Source organism: Erpetoichthys calabaricus, chromosome 8, assembly GCF_900747795.2.
Source record: "Erpetoichthys calabaricus chromosome 8, fErpCal1.3, whole genome shotgun sequence".
NCBI lineage: Eukaryota > Metazoa > Chordata > Cladistia > Polypteriformes > Polypteridae > Erpetoichthys > Erpetoichthys calabaricus.
Window position 1 is genome coordinate 47799799 of NC_041401.2, and position 15361 is coordinate 47815159.

General features: G+C 40.0%; 1 protein-coding gene across 1 annotated transcript in view; it reads right to left on the reverse strand.

The window, feature by feature from the left end:
• The window catches only part of lrp1bb (low density lipoprotein receptor-related protein 1Bb), a 2167948-nt gene that overhangs the window by 517900 nt on the left and 1634687 nt on the right, over nt 1–15361 (reverse strand). The window lies entirely within an intron of this gene.

A 15361-nucleotide genomic window follows, 5' to 3' on the forward strand; every position in this document is an offset into this window, starting at 1 on the left:
GAAAGAGAGAGAAGGAAAAGGAAGAGAGTCGGAGGTTAAAATGTGAAAAAAAGATTACAGAGACAGTTGGATTGGGATCCACCAGGGTGCAGAAAAAGGAGGTAGGCAGCTGGGAGGAGAGCCCCTGGGAAGAGTGTAGGGCTGACGCTAAGGATACTGATGAAGGCCACTCCAACTGAACAATTTGGAGTAGCTGGAGTAGCCTGATGCCCACTCTCATATAAGGCCGAGGAGTGGCAGCAAGAGCAGGAGGAGTGAGGCTTGGCGCAGTGCTCTGCTGGGAGCCCAGGATAGCAGGGACCCAAAGCCTTTAAGTAAAATTGGCTGAACCTGTCAGTTGGTTGTCTCCTCTGCTGTAAGATCTCATGCAGGGAAAGCAGAGGAAATAATGGTTTTAGAAAGGATGCACTTGGGCATTTAAAGGTTTTTAAAGTACAGATTCCTGCCTGAGATTTTTAACCTCATTTTAATGGAATTAATTATTGAAATGCAACCTCCACATATTTATCACAGTAATTATTTATTTATTGGCTGTTTAATGATTAAACCACTGCACTATTGAGCACCTTTGGATGTTTGAATTTTTAATAAAAGCACTGACACTTGTACACCTACCCATTGCTGTAATCATTTGCCCGGCTCTTCTCGGTCTATGACTAGCGATGGTCCAAGAGGCTTCCAGTAGCTATAAGCGTGCATTGAGCTAACCCGGACCACCACATGGTAAGTTGGACCTATAATTGCCTGGTACCTCCTCCAGGGTTAGAACCTATCTTGCCCTGAAAGGTGCTGGGACTCTGTTTCCCTATGACGCTAAATTGAAATAAATGGATTTGAGAATAATTTATTATTATTATTGCTTTTATATTGAAAAGAGTGACTGGTGAGTAGTGACCAATTATTTTAGAAACAAAGTTTCAAACTTATTTTTCATCCATTCATCTATGAACTATTTAGTTTTCCATTATTTTTCTTAATTTAGACATTATATCAGAGTGTACTTTGTGATCAAATTATGTAAAACTGTATCATAATTCTAAACATAAGGAACATTGCTGAAATATTGTCATTAGTTAATGTGGGTCTGTCTGGTGCTACACTATAATAAAAAGCTGCGAAGATGATGAACGTAAGTACTAGTGTAGTGCTGTATGATACACGACTCTTAATTGTATTTTCAGTCACTGTTATATGATTAGAGATATGAATTTCATGTTCCCTGGTTTGGATTTTTAACCTTCTTCTGTGTCACTTAATACCAGCAATTTAAAACATTTCCTATCTTTGGGACATGGTCTCACAACAAATCAAAGTGTAATTATTACGTTTTAATCCTGGAACTGGAAATACTCTACTCATTTATACCTTCTTGTCACCATTTATTCACCGATCAAAATGCCTTCCAATAGATGGTGAAAACCACCCAACACACCTGTCTAAGCTATACACTATCAAGGACTTTCAGCACAAACCACTGTCAGTGGAGGGTGTGTGGGATTATCAAGGAGAGCTCACATCCCAACCATGGACTTCTGTCTTTTCTTCCATCTGGGAAGTTGTATGGGAGCCTCCGCTATTGAACAAGTAGACTAAGGGGCAACTTCTTTCCCTTGGCTGTCAGTCTGCTGATTTCTATGCTAAAGCTCTGCTTTTCATCCTTAGTGCCTTCATTGGGACTCTTTTTTTCTTTGAAGCAAACTGCTGTTTTGGACACGGACAAATCATATACTGTATAGTGAGCGCAGGATTGCACCAGTATTTGCAATTTGGATTGTGCATGGATTAATGCAGTAATGTCAGTGAATTGCATGCCCACTTACAAATCAAATTTGTAAAAATTATAAAATTTTGTGAGGATTTGAGCATGAAATCATGTATAAGCCAAAAAACAGAAAATACACATGCCAAAAAACAAAGATTTATAAAACTTCCTGTACACAAATTTCTCTGCAATTTACCCTTAAAAATCACAATTATCTTGTACATGTTTGTACATGAATGTGCCTGAAATCCTGCCCGGTTCCCACCATGAAACAACCATATATGGATCATACTAATTAGTCTCATACATATGCAATCACAATGCTGCAGACCTTCATAGAACAGCCTCCCACCTGACGCACCAACACAGCTACCTGCATTTGAGGAGTCCTATGCTGCGCTCCACAACTGACCATGCAAGAGCATGTGTGTAATTGTAGCACTGCTCCTCTATGTTTTGGAGACCGGGAAAGGCGTAAGACACCTGCATCTGAGCAGGTAGCCACTATCACCTGGCACATGTGATGATGTGACTGCTGTTACAATGAATAGTGGGCCATATGAAACACTGAAGGTTCACCCAGTTACTTTTCACAAAGCCAGCTATCACGTGTAAAACCATAAGCAAGTCCTCTGCCAATGCTGCTTTGTCACAAAATAAATGAGTCATGGGTTGACCCAGGTCACATGACTTTTATCAGTCTTATCTTGGCATCACAGATAATTTGTACATTAATGGAACATCACTGCTTACAGTTAACAAAAGCAGCTTAATTATCACTAGATGCCTTTATTGTAATGGGAATGCATTCAATTGCCTTGATTATGCTAAGGAAACTGGACACTGCTGCAAATTGACTTTTTATGTTGGGTACAGTATGTACATCCACAACATATGCAAACTGAATGTAGCGCCTTGTCAGTCGAAAAAAGGGCTTTAGGCACAATGGGCATGATGGAGCAGATATTCCTAACCTGTCAGCCAGTTCTCTGAGAAGGGACAACAGGAAGCCAATATAAACTGATGAGAAAACAAAAAATTAATTAATTGCAAATATGCATCATTGACCCTTTTAAAAGGAAACTAAAATAAAATCTGTACATCATATTCATCACTTTTGTGATATAACACTTGTTACATCAATGCACATTATAATAACGGCTCGGTGATAGGAATAGCTGGTTTGGCTGCATTCTCATTTCCCACTTTCCCAGAAATATTGCATACACATTGGTCACAGTTGTTGTAAATATACACAGGTTCTCCTGCCATGTTTCCATTTATAAGTCCCGACTTTTGTATGGAAAGTTGTGTAAGCCCATTTCGGGATACTTTTTGTGCATATGCACGATTTATAAATCTGATTCCAGGTCTTTGCACTGTAACAATCATTTTGCTATTTGCACTTTCTAGTGCAAATATTGGCTCTGTACGATGACAATAAACTTAAATCTTATCTAATCAAATATACAGTAATAATGCATCCTTTCATGGACTAATCTATGTGCACTTCTTTAAGACATCCCAGTCTGTCAGGAATGGAGATCTAGATCAATCAGTGGTTTTAAGTGTTACTAATATTTACTTTCTACAAGAATTATGAACCCCTGGGTGTTGAAATTTATATTTTCTATTCTCTGCTGTTATCTGATTTCTCCAAAAGTTTGGCATTACTTTATGCATTTAACTGTCTACCTTGTATGTCCGATTTCTATAATGATTGATGTTATAATGATTGATTAGGCACTCTGAGCAATTCAATACTGACAATGGTGATAAATTAATATAAAAACATATTGAAGGTTTTGACATGAACAGCCACTCATGTCAGTATACAACGTTGTACTACAGCTTGGTCAATTATTATACTCTCAGATTCCACCATTATATACAGTAAAGACTGGAATGCATCTAAATGAATACATCATTTCTAAAACATTCTACAGCTTCTGTCAAAATCATTTTTAAATATCTTTCCACTGTATACTTGTTGGTATTCTTTCTATGATGGAATGATAGCTTATTTTAAAATAAGATAAAAAACGTTTTTTTTTTTTTTTTTACAAATATGTGAATTACATAAATCTAGTTTTTTTTTAATCATACTAGTGTTCAATTAAAATCAAGTGAGAACCTCAGAACAATGCATTTCATTATAGCTGATGCATTCAATTTACGGGTAATGTATGCATGATATAATGAATAACAGTATCCATTATATTCTTCACCTTTAACCTAATTTATTGAAAATTGCTAGCATTAATTAGCAGCTATCTAACAGGAGGAATTTAAATGGACAAACCAATAAATAATTCACTGTATCTACCTTGTGGAGTTTAATATGTATGTGTCGAGGAGTATTAAACTACATTAATGGGATAAGTGAATATGGAGGTACAATAGGACCTACCATAAGAGCATGACTGTGGTGGGCTGGCATCCTGCCTGGGGTTTGTTTCCTGCCTTGCGCCCTGTGTTGGCTGGGATTGGCTCCAGCAGACCCCCGTGACCCTGTAGTTAGGATATAGCGGGTTGGATAATGGATGGATGGATGGATAAGAGCATGGAGATTTGTCTAGGAGGAAATCAGTGTGAAAGAGGGCTGAAAGCTCTAAGAGAGGACCTAGACAAGAGTATGTAACTATCATGTCTGAAACCAGAGACAGAGTAGATGGACATGCAGTTATGACACTCGACTGAAATTTTATCAATAAGCATGCTATCTTACTCTGTAAGAAAACAAATGAAATCATATAGGCACATATAAATCATATAAATATCCTACATACAGTATACTGTAATAATTAGCATAAGCATGTTCAAAATGGTTTGGTTATAGAGAGAAAAAGGGATCACCAGGTACACATTTACAGGTCAAGTCTATTCTATCAGCACTCTATGGACCCTTCAGAAATAGGCCCTTAAATATTTTACCAGTTTTGTAAATGACTTGAGAGATGACTCCAACACCTGAGCTGCATGGGAGACAGAAGAGAGATAAGAAGACAAAAACAGAACCTATCCCTTTTCTAAATCTGTTTTAGAGTATTACAAGCCTAAGTAAATGCCTTGGTGTGTGAATGTGAATTTTTGACACTGATATATACAAAAAAGTGAAAACAGAGTGGTCTAAATGAATTCTAAATATAAAATAATCCATTGTGTAAGTATTAAACCACTCCAATATGATACACCAAATTAATCACTGGTGTAACCAATTGACTTTAGAAGTCACCCAAGTAATTCAATGGTGATCACCTTTCTGTAGTGAAGGTGTTTCAGTTGATTATAGTATAAATACACCTTATCTGGATGAAACAACTTATTGTCTGTCAGTAGTGTGGCCTAACAAAGAAATGCCAGATGTCAGCTGGAAAAAGGTTCTATTGTTCAATGAGACCAAAATTAATCTTTCAGACCATCAGGTTGTGATGATGCGGTTCGCTCCACGCTCCCAACGTCCTTCCAGGAGCCCTGAACCTGACACCATCGGTAATGTCACCGAGATGAGCTGACAAATGAGGACAATTCTCAAATGAAGCCAGGGGATATTTCCAAAAAGTGACAAAGATGATTTTATTCCATAATAAAAATCAAAACATTGTCCAAAGTGCAGTGCATCTGGTTGCAATAAATAATCTATAAAAACAAGTGTTCAGTGGGGATAAAAACAATAAATAAATCCTTTAAAATCAGAGGTTAAAAATGCAGTCTCACTCTTCATGATCTTAGCATGCTTCCTTCTCTCATTCTCCCCTGCTCACCCATAACTTGCGTAGCCGGCGGAGACCCCACAGCAATGAGTTCCTTTCGGTTGACCTCCGTCTTGACTGCCTCCGGACATCGCAGCCAGGCCACCCGAGGTCGGCTCTCCTCCCTTCATCCTTCGTGCTCACATAGTCACTCCTCAGATCCCTAGGAAGGACACCTACCTTGCTCACCCCACTCACCCGAACATTCAGTGGGGTAGACTAGCCCCTAGAGCGCCACAACCAAATGCTCCTTTGCGGGGCCCCAGCTCATGCTGTCTCCTTCTTACAGGTTGCCAGATCCTCCTGCTAACACTGCCTTTCACTTTCTTTAACTTCTTTTTCCTTCTCTTCACCTCGATAGATCTATCCATCCCCTCTTTCCTGATGTTGACCCGTATATATACATCCCCCCGCTCGCCACAGTGTACGCAGCACCTAAATCACATGCTGCAGGAAGCCAATGAAGAAATTGAGAATGATCCAACTACCTCATTAACTCCCTGCGGTCGTGCAATTGCGCCCATGGAGAATGACACGGCTATACGAATTTAAATTAACCTGGCCCTTTTTGTTTTTGAAGCTGCGGACCCGCTATACCCCACAGGTTAAATGTCAAGTTTGGTGTAAGCCGAACATGGCACATTATCAAAAACAGAGCATCCTCATGGTCAAGCATGGTGGTGGTAGGGTCTTGCAATGGGAATATATATATATATATATATATATATATATATATATATATATATATATATATATATATATATATACAGTAATCCCTCCTCCATCGCGGGGGTTGCGTTCCAGAGCCACCCGCGAAATAGGAAAATCCGCGAAGTAGAAACCATATGTTTATATGGTTATTTTTAGAATGTCATGCTTGGGTCACAGATTTGCGCAGAAACACAGGAGGTTGTAGAGAGACAGGAACGTTATTCAAACACTGCAAACAAACATTTGTCTCTTTTTCAAAAGTTTAAACTGTGCTCCATGACAAGACAGAGATGACAGTTCTGTCTCACAATTAAAAGAATGCAAACATATCTTCCTTTTCAAAGGAGTGCAAAGCAAGCAGTCAAAAAAAAAATCAATAGGGCTTTTTGGCTTTTAAGTATGCGAAGCACCGCCGGTACAAAGCTGTTGAAGGCGGCAGCTCACACCCCCTCTGTCAGGAGCAGGAAGAGAGAGGAAGAGAGAGAGAGAGATAGAGAGAGAGATAGAGACAGATAAAAAAAATCAATACGTGCCCTTTGAGCTTTTAAGTATGCGAAGCTCCGTGCAGCATGTCCTTCAGGAAGCAGCTGCACACAGCCCCCCTGCTCACACACCCCTACGTCAGCGCAAGAGAGAGAGAGAGAGAAAAAGTAAGCTGGATAGCTTCTCAGCCATCTGCCAATAGCGTCCCTTGTATGAAATCAACTGGGCAAACCAACTGAGGAAGCATGTACCAGAAATTAAAAGACCTATTGTCCGCAGAAACCCGCGAAGCAGCGAAAAATCCGCGATATATATTTAAATATGCTTACATATAAAATCCGCGATGGAGTGAAGCCGCGAAAGGCGAAGCGCGATATAGCGAGGGATCACTGTATATATATATATATATACTCAGCATCTCTCCTCTGCACATGTAAAAACCAACGCAATCTCACCTCTCTGACTTTGTCTCCTATCTGTCAAACCTGAGTTGACCCTCAAATGTACTAATTTCAAATCCTGTCCATCCTTGTCACACTCAGTTCAAATCTTAGCATCAGATCCTGGAAGTTTTGTGAATTAGCAGTCATTATAGTTATCTGACTACTGGGAAAGTGCCACTATTTTTCAGGGCCCATTTTAAGTAGGAAGAAGTTTTAAAAAATCATTTTGTGCAAAACGGAGGTAGTGGGACTGTTCAGTTATAGGGCAAAACCCCCCATAATAAGCTATCAACATACATACAACGTTACAGACATTTTAAAAAATCTGATAAACCAAAATGTTGCATACACACATTTGTTAGGTTTCCCAAAAATGATCTGGTCAATCTATTGAGCAAAATTTTGCAATCTCAAAAATATGTTGGTTGTTGTATGGAAATAGCTGTTCATTTTCAGACACACTTAACACAGTCCACAGTCACTGGGATCTGGAGCCTGGTCCCATTCAGATATCATTCTGGTAGCATCAGGCACAAAGTAGGAACTAATCCTGAATGAGACACTTGCAGAGGTGTTTTTGTCCAGAATATTTTGGTGAGGCCATACCAGAATTTTCCTATATGTGTGCAGATGGCTCTGGTAAAAATATTAACTTACCTAACTAATAATGTCTGTCCCTCTTTTGCTAATGACTAGTGAAACATGCAAGTTTACACACCTTTCACATCATACAAATTAATCGAAAATTATGATGCAGGTGCCCAGTCTGTCTCAACTGGCATCAGATCATTGTGCTACCTTCTGACATTGTCATCATCCAACAAAATACAGCTATATGAGGTGGATTTAAATACCAAGTAAAGTGAAAGCCTCACAAACCACATCCTGCTCAGGAAAATATATCGGGTACCAATTGCCTAAACTGAAATAACAACACCTCAGGTTTAGAATATGTTTGACATGAAAAACAACAAGACACCACATGCAGGTTTTGTTAGTGGCTTTTTCATATTTAGCACAGTTCTCCACAGTGACAGGTGAAAATCAAGATGCAGAGTAATGTGTTGTGAAGAATACATTCCTGATGTCTCATTTCTTTTCTTTTTCAAATTGCTTTAGCTACCTTTAAGAGAGCTGGACTTTTTATGCCTCTTTGCTGGCATATGCTGCATGGCCTTGACTGGGAGAAGTGTAAACACACACACACACACACACCCACACAAAGAACAGTGGTCCACATTTAAATACAGATGATGACCCTCAAACCCCATCACTAGCCAAAAAGCTCAGTTTGTGTACACACACACATACACCCGCAAGGATGTAAAGAACACTGCAGGGCCAATGGGTCAGCAGCACATACTTCGTATGTTTACATACAAGAAGCAATATTTTTCTAGATAAACAATTAAATTGAACATACTGTACTGTATGATAGAAAATTGGAAAAAAGTGCTTGAAGATGACAAAGTTGGGATTTGTTATTAACTTGTGTGGCACGCGGCTGGGGGTGGTGCCCAGCCGGGACGCCCAGGAGGACAGGAGGAGGGCTCATTCCTCCTCCGGACCACGAGGGGGCGGCCGCCCTGGTTCCTTTGAGGGCCACGGGTGCAGGGCTTGGAAGCCCAACCCTGTAGGGGCCCGTGGTCTCCGCCAGGGGGCGCCCCCATGCCTGAAGGACCCGGAACCCCAACACTTCCGCCACACCAGGAAGTACTGGGGGGAAGAAGTTTGGGAACACCCGGAGGGCTTCCGGGAACACAGCCGGCACTTCCGCCACACAAGGGAGTGTCTAGGGAGTGTCGGGGATCACCTGGAGCCCATCCGGGCACTTATAAAAGGGGCCGCCTCCCTGCAGAGAAGGACTGGAGTCGGGTGAGGAGTGGACAAGGTTTTGGAGGCAGGAGAGGAGGCGGCCTGACGAGCAGGCAGAGACTGAGAGAGAGCCTGGACTTTGGGGGGAGATTGGTGCTTTGGCACTGGGTTGGTGCACTTTATTGGACTTTATAATGTTTAATAAACGTGTGGTGGACTTAAACATGGTGTCCGTCTGTCTGTGTCCGGGCAGCTTATCACACTTGTTAATACTAACTCAAATTACTAAGGGAAGCTTTACTTATTTTGCACAACATCTTGTAGAACTGTGCCCACTGGTCCTTATAAAATGTAATGTGTATATATAAAATATTGTGCCCTTTAATGCTTTTCTCCATTCCAAATGTTTATGATATCAGGAGACTTCTGTCATGCAAGAGCCATAAATATTAAATTACAGAGGGTTGAATATTATCAGATTTTTAGATACACAGCTTGATTTTGTTATAGCAAACTTAGATATCAAAAGAAAATGTTAATGATAAAATGTGTAGATATGTCTTTCCAATTTTAAAATCACATATGTTATGGAATAATGCATCAATTGATAGAGGCTTTCTTACTTTTCTAGATATAAGGCAATTACTTAGGCTTAAACATATTTTTCCCTGATTTTTCTGCATTTGTGGGAAAACACACTGATTTATGTTCAATTAGTACAAACCATTTTATTCGCGCCTCACTACAGAGGAAACTTCATAATATCCCCAATGGAAGTCACCTGGCGACATACATGCCCAGTTTCGGCATACCAGCAAGACTGTGATTGTAAAGAATTACAATAACACAGAGGAGCTCCCCAGTGTACTCTTAATTATTTAATGAGCTTCAAGAAAGGTGTCTGATATGCAACCTCAACATCTGGGAGGCTTAAGATTGGAAAGTGTTCATATAAAATGCACATTTCTAATTCTGAACTATTGTGCTACAACGCCAGCTTTCTTTGCCCTCAGTGAAGTAGCGCTACCCAAATTCCAAGGCTTAACACCTTAAATGATTTATTTTTAATGCAAAGAGACATTTGTAAATGGTTGGAATTCTAATGCAGCCCCAAAGAGCAAATTAAAAAAAAATGTTGTTTAACATACAGCAAGTTCTAAAAGAGTTGATCTGAACCTTGCTCCTGAGGGACCTCGATGGCTCTTGCTTATGTTCCAAGCAGCTTTTAAGTCAGAGGCCATCTACTTGCCTTCAGCTTGACGCTGCCTGTAGATTTACCTTATCAAAGTGTGTTTGTTTTTACATCTATCAAAATGTGTGTTTACAACAATTAAGTAAGAAAAACATCTTCTGTCTTGAAGATTGTTTTGAAAAAGTTAATAATTCCGTCAACCTAGTCATTAGCAGAAAAGCACAAATGGCTGGAGCGGCTCCCGCATGTCATTAACTAAATCAACTTGTGTTAAAGGAGATGACGTCTTTGTAAATTACATGCAAAAATAGGTTAAATGATCATTATGTATTTCTGCCAGTAATGAATAAATGGTGAAAGGGAACCATTAGTTAAACAAGGTGTTTAAAGACAGTGGGCACTAGCTTCAAAGTAAGGAATAAGTTATATGTGTACAGGGGAACTGGGAACACTTGATGTTGAAATGAAGAGAGTATTAATCATAACTCAAAGTAAATGAAAAGAAATACTTCTTATTCATTTATTATTCAAGGTTAATGTCGTCAGTGCAATCAGGTGTAATCAGTGCTGGAAGGGTAATGTAAAAGAGTACAGCCGAGATGGTATATTAGCAGAGCAAATAAGAAAAAGGATAAACAAAAGACAACTGCGGGCAAGTGTTGTGACCTTTCTCTGTCAAGTGTATTCACAGTAAAGACAGTCTACTTTTTCATTAGTATCAGTAACAACTAAAAACATAAAGTAAGAAGGAAAGATTTGAAGAATTGAATCAGTGATCATAACTGATTGACCAAAAACAGAAAATGTGAAATACTGTACAGTGAGGAATTCAACAGCTACAGGCAGCCTATGAATATTTGTGTTGGATTATTCTTACTTGTGAACCAGACACAAATTTAACACGGTAATACTGTAAAACTGTACATAATATATATCAATTTACTACTTTTCTGAATACAAAAGTTTATACAAGGTCAAGGAGAGATGATATGGGTAAAAAGTAGGGTTTAGTTCTGAATTTAATGGTAGGTTGCATAAAATAGGTGTAACTAATAATAATCTAATAACACATTCCAGGATTTTTCTTAATGGTTCATAGTCAAGAGTTACCTAGGTGCTGTTTGATTGAGGTAGCTTTATCTATGTGTCATCAGTTTTCTTTGAGAACTCTAGTTTTAATCTCTCATCTAAAATATGCATGTGATACGCTAAAGGTTACTCTAATTTGTACATTTGGGTGTGAGTGGGACATGTTATGGACAGATGCCTCATTGTAAGTACTTTTCTAAGTGAGTTATATGTTTCTTTGGTTTCTGTAGGCGTCAGTCTCACATTCTTAGAGTTCTGGGTTAAATTCCTCATCCAGATACTGTCTAGGTGTATTTTGCAAATTCCCCTCATATTTCACTAGCTGTTCCCCGGATACTTGATTTTCCTTCTTCTTCTTCTTCTTTCAGATGCTCCCGTTAGGGGTTGCCACATCTTCTTCCATATCTTTCTGTCCTCTGCATCTTGTTCTGTTACACCCATCACCAGCATGTCCTCTCTCACCACATCCATAAACCTTCTCTTAGGCCTTCCTCTTTTTCTCTTGCCTGGCAGCTCTATCCTTAATATCCTTCTCACAATATACTCAGCATCTCTCCTCTGCACATGTCCAAACCAACGTAATCTCGCCTCTCTGACTTTGTCTCCTATCCGTCAAACCTGAGTTGACCCTCTAATGTACTCATTTCAAATCCTGTCCATCCTTGTCACACTCAGTTCAAATCTTAGCATCTTTAACTCTGCCACCTCCAGCTCTGTCTGCTGCTTTCTGGTCAGTGCCACCATCTCCAACCCATACAACATAGCTGGTCTCACTACCATCCTGTAGACCTTCCCTTTCACTCCCATCTGTCACAAATTACTCCTGACACTCTTCTCCACCCATTCCACCCTGCCTGCACTCTTTTTTTCATCTCTCTTCCACAATCCCCATAAAATATGTTTTGGTTTGAGTTGATTGATGATCCTAAACTGGCCCAGCATGAGAGACTGTGCCCTACTGTATGTAGGTTTGTTTCCTGCCATAGTAGAATAGCTTGTGCATCTTTACAGAAATTTCAGTAAATCACAGTTGATCACTAGTGGAAACTTAAGGGAAGCATGTTAAGATCAGAAAAATGGAAGTAATTCTTCAGACAAAAGCTTGTGGCAATCTGGAATAAACTATTGGGATGATGATAGGAGTCAGCATTTTATTGAATATGGGACCAAAAGATGAGGTAGGAATTGAAAGCCAGGCCGAGTTAGAACCAAAAATTCTGTATTGTCAATCATCCAGCCATCCATTTTCCAACCCGCTGAATCCGAACACAGGGTCATGGGGGTCTGCTGGAGCCAATCCCAGCCAACACAGGGCACAAGGCAGGGAACCAATCCCGGACAGGGTGCCAACCCACCGCAGGACACACACAAACACACCCACACACCAAGCACACACTAGGGCCAATTTAGAATCGCCAATCCATCTAACCTGCATGTCTTTGGACTGTGGGAGGAAACCAGAGCGCCCGGAGGAAACCCACGCAGACACGGGGAGAACATGCAAACTGCACGCAGGGAGGACCCGGGAAGCGAACCCAGGTCCCCAGGTCACCCAACTGCGAGGCAGCAGCGCTACCCACTGCGCCGCCCTATTGTCAATCATTAGTGCCCAAAACTAAACACAAATACAAGAGTCAGAAAAAAGAAAATAAAGTCTATTGCCAGAAACACATAACAAGAAATAAACTTTAAAGTTTTGTAAAGAATCTATAATCTTAGATACAGTAACTAGGAAGTGCACCGCACTGACCTTTTGTCCACTCATATAGATGATGTCACATGTCATGCTTTCCTAGGCATCTCTGGGTAAAATGCCATAACAAAGAATCAACAAGAAAGGCCCAAAACTGATGCATCTAATAAACAATTATGGCATCACAGGAAGATGTTAAAGAAATGTAACATTATTACAAATAAAAATGTATGCACCAAAGCTTTCTAATCAAAAATCCCAAAAGAAAATCACATTAACCATAGCAAATACTACAATTATGTGAAAAAATAAGAAACAATCAAAATCATAACCAGTGAAAAAGATATGTAAAAAAACCCAATCAAAGTCATAACAGGAATAATTTGGCAATGACAGAACCGAGTGAGGTTAATGGCTTTAACCGATTCTTCTAGTATAATACTAAATTCTCATATTGACACAGCCTAGTTTGAAAAATTATACTTTAACAATTCACTTGAAAGCAAGATTATGCCTAACAGAAAGGTCAATATGTGAGGTTTTCATGTAGGTTGCTTTGTTAAGGTCATCACAGATTGAAGACCTGTAACCCATGAAACATCTTCACTCCGTTTATTTTTCCATCACTTCATCCTCAAAAGGATCAATTTGGCAATTCACCAAGCTAAACAGACCAGGCCAACCTAATCCTTGCCATAGTCTCTAGCTCTTTTTGGCAGGTTACCTGGTGCTCCCAGTTAAGGGGTAAAAACCCCTTGTGAGTTTGTCTTTATATATTTACTAAGTGGCTGTGTCACTCCATTGGGAGGCTCCCACTTATTGGTTTTGCATTCTTTCTTATACTGGTACAAGCATAAAGCAACAACATAGGGGCTAGTGTTTACCAAAACACCCATCTAGGTCTCCTCCTGTGAGCAAACTTCTGAGCGGGAAACAAACAAATCTGACTAACAAATCCAGCTCTATTTTATCATGGAAATGTATGTGTACTTTAATATAGCCGCTTTACACAGCCCCATGAGTACAGCATAATCTGCCTATGGACAGCAACTTCAAGCAAAGAAACCTACTGGCTCAGCTCGAGTATACCAAATTGTTGTCTTCAGACATAAGCTATTTCTGTGTTAATCACCAAAGCAGGCCCCCACACACTGTACTACTTTCTATTGGTGGCATCACTCCTCTGCTGCTAATCCCTGTGGGAATATGCCAATCACTCACAATAAGCGCTCTAACAATATATGTTGACCTAACCAAACAATATAAAATCAGTACCACTATAAAGTAAAATGAATAAAACACATTAAAACCCATTATAAATTTGGTGCAGAGCTGTGGAGTGAAGAGTCGGCCAGGTTTTTGACACCATCTTTTGAGCCAAACACAGCAGCTACTTTATTAATAAATTTGCAAATGGCACCACGATTATAGGCCTGATTATCAATAATGATAAAATGATCTACAGAGAAGAGGGTTATCTAATGACTCTCTTTTGCCAGGAAAACAATATGAATCTTAATTTCATCATAACCAAGGAGGTAGTCATAGATTTCAGGAAGCAGAAGGCAGACCACACTGATACCTACTTTGGACAGGATGGTGTCAAAAGGGTGGGCAGCTCTAAATTTCTTGGAATGACTAAAACCAATGCACTGAAGTGGGCATTACATATTTTGTCTCTTTTCAAAAAGGCTCACAATCGCCTCTATTTCCTCAGGTGTCTAAGGACAGCTTGGATTTCTGTCTGTTCTTACGACTTCTATAAGTGTGTAGTAGAGTTCATCCTTACAGCAGCATTACATTCTGGTACAGCACCTGTTCAGCTGAAGATTGAAATGAACTGCAAAGGGTGGCAATGGTATCACAGAATATTTCTGTCACCCAGTTGCTATCTGTGCATTACAAATATTGGATAGTATAGAGTTGTGAATACTGTATATATTGTATGTTATTTATTTTTGTGTGTGCTGTTATTGGTACTATTTTATTGTCAGCTGTTCTGTGGATCTGTCCTAGGTATGACGTTAAACTGCATCCGGCCCTGCAAGCAGTCCTCCAACTTACACAGAAATCATGGTGTTTTGTAGCGGGATTGGCATTCCAGCCGTCATAAAAAAACCTCACGCAGCTCTGAGACAACAGACAGGACTCCTTTCTGCTCTCCGCAGGAGTGGCTCTGCTGCAGCCACACAAAGGAAGGCTGCTCACATTATGAAGGGGATGGGGGAAAGCTCTTGTGGGCCCCATCCCTGGAAGAGTCAAAACTGTCAGAGAGCCAATGGGGTCAGCATGTTGGGGATCAAAAACTGGTGTGGTGCTGAGGGGTCACCGCCCCACAGCAGCACTCTGGTCCAAATTGCAGGTAGCCCATCTGGGTAGGCGTATGGAACGTTTTGTCTCTGGCATGATTAAAATCTTCCT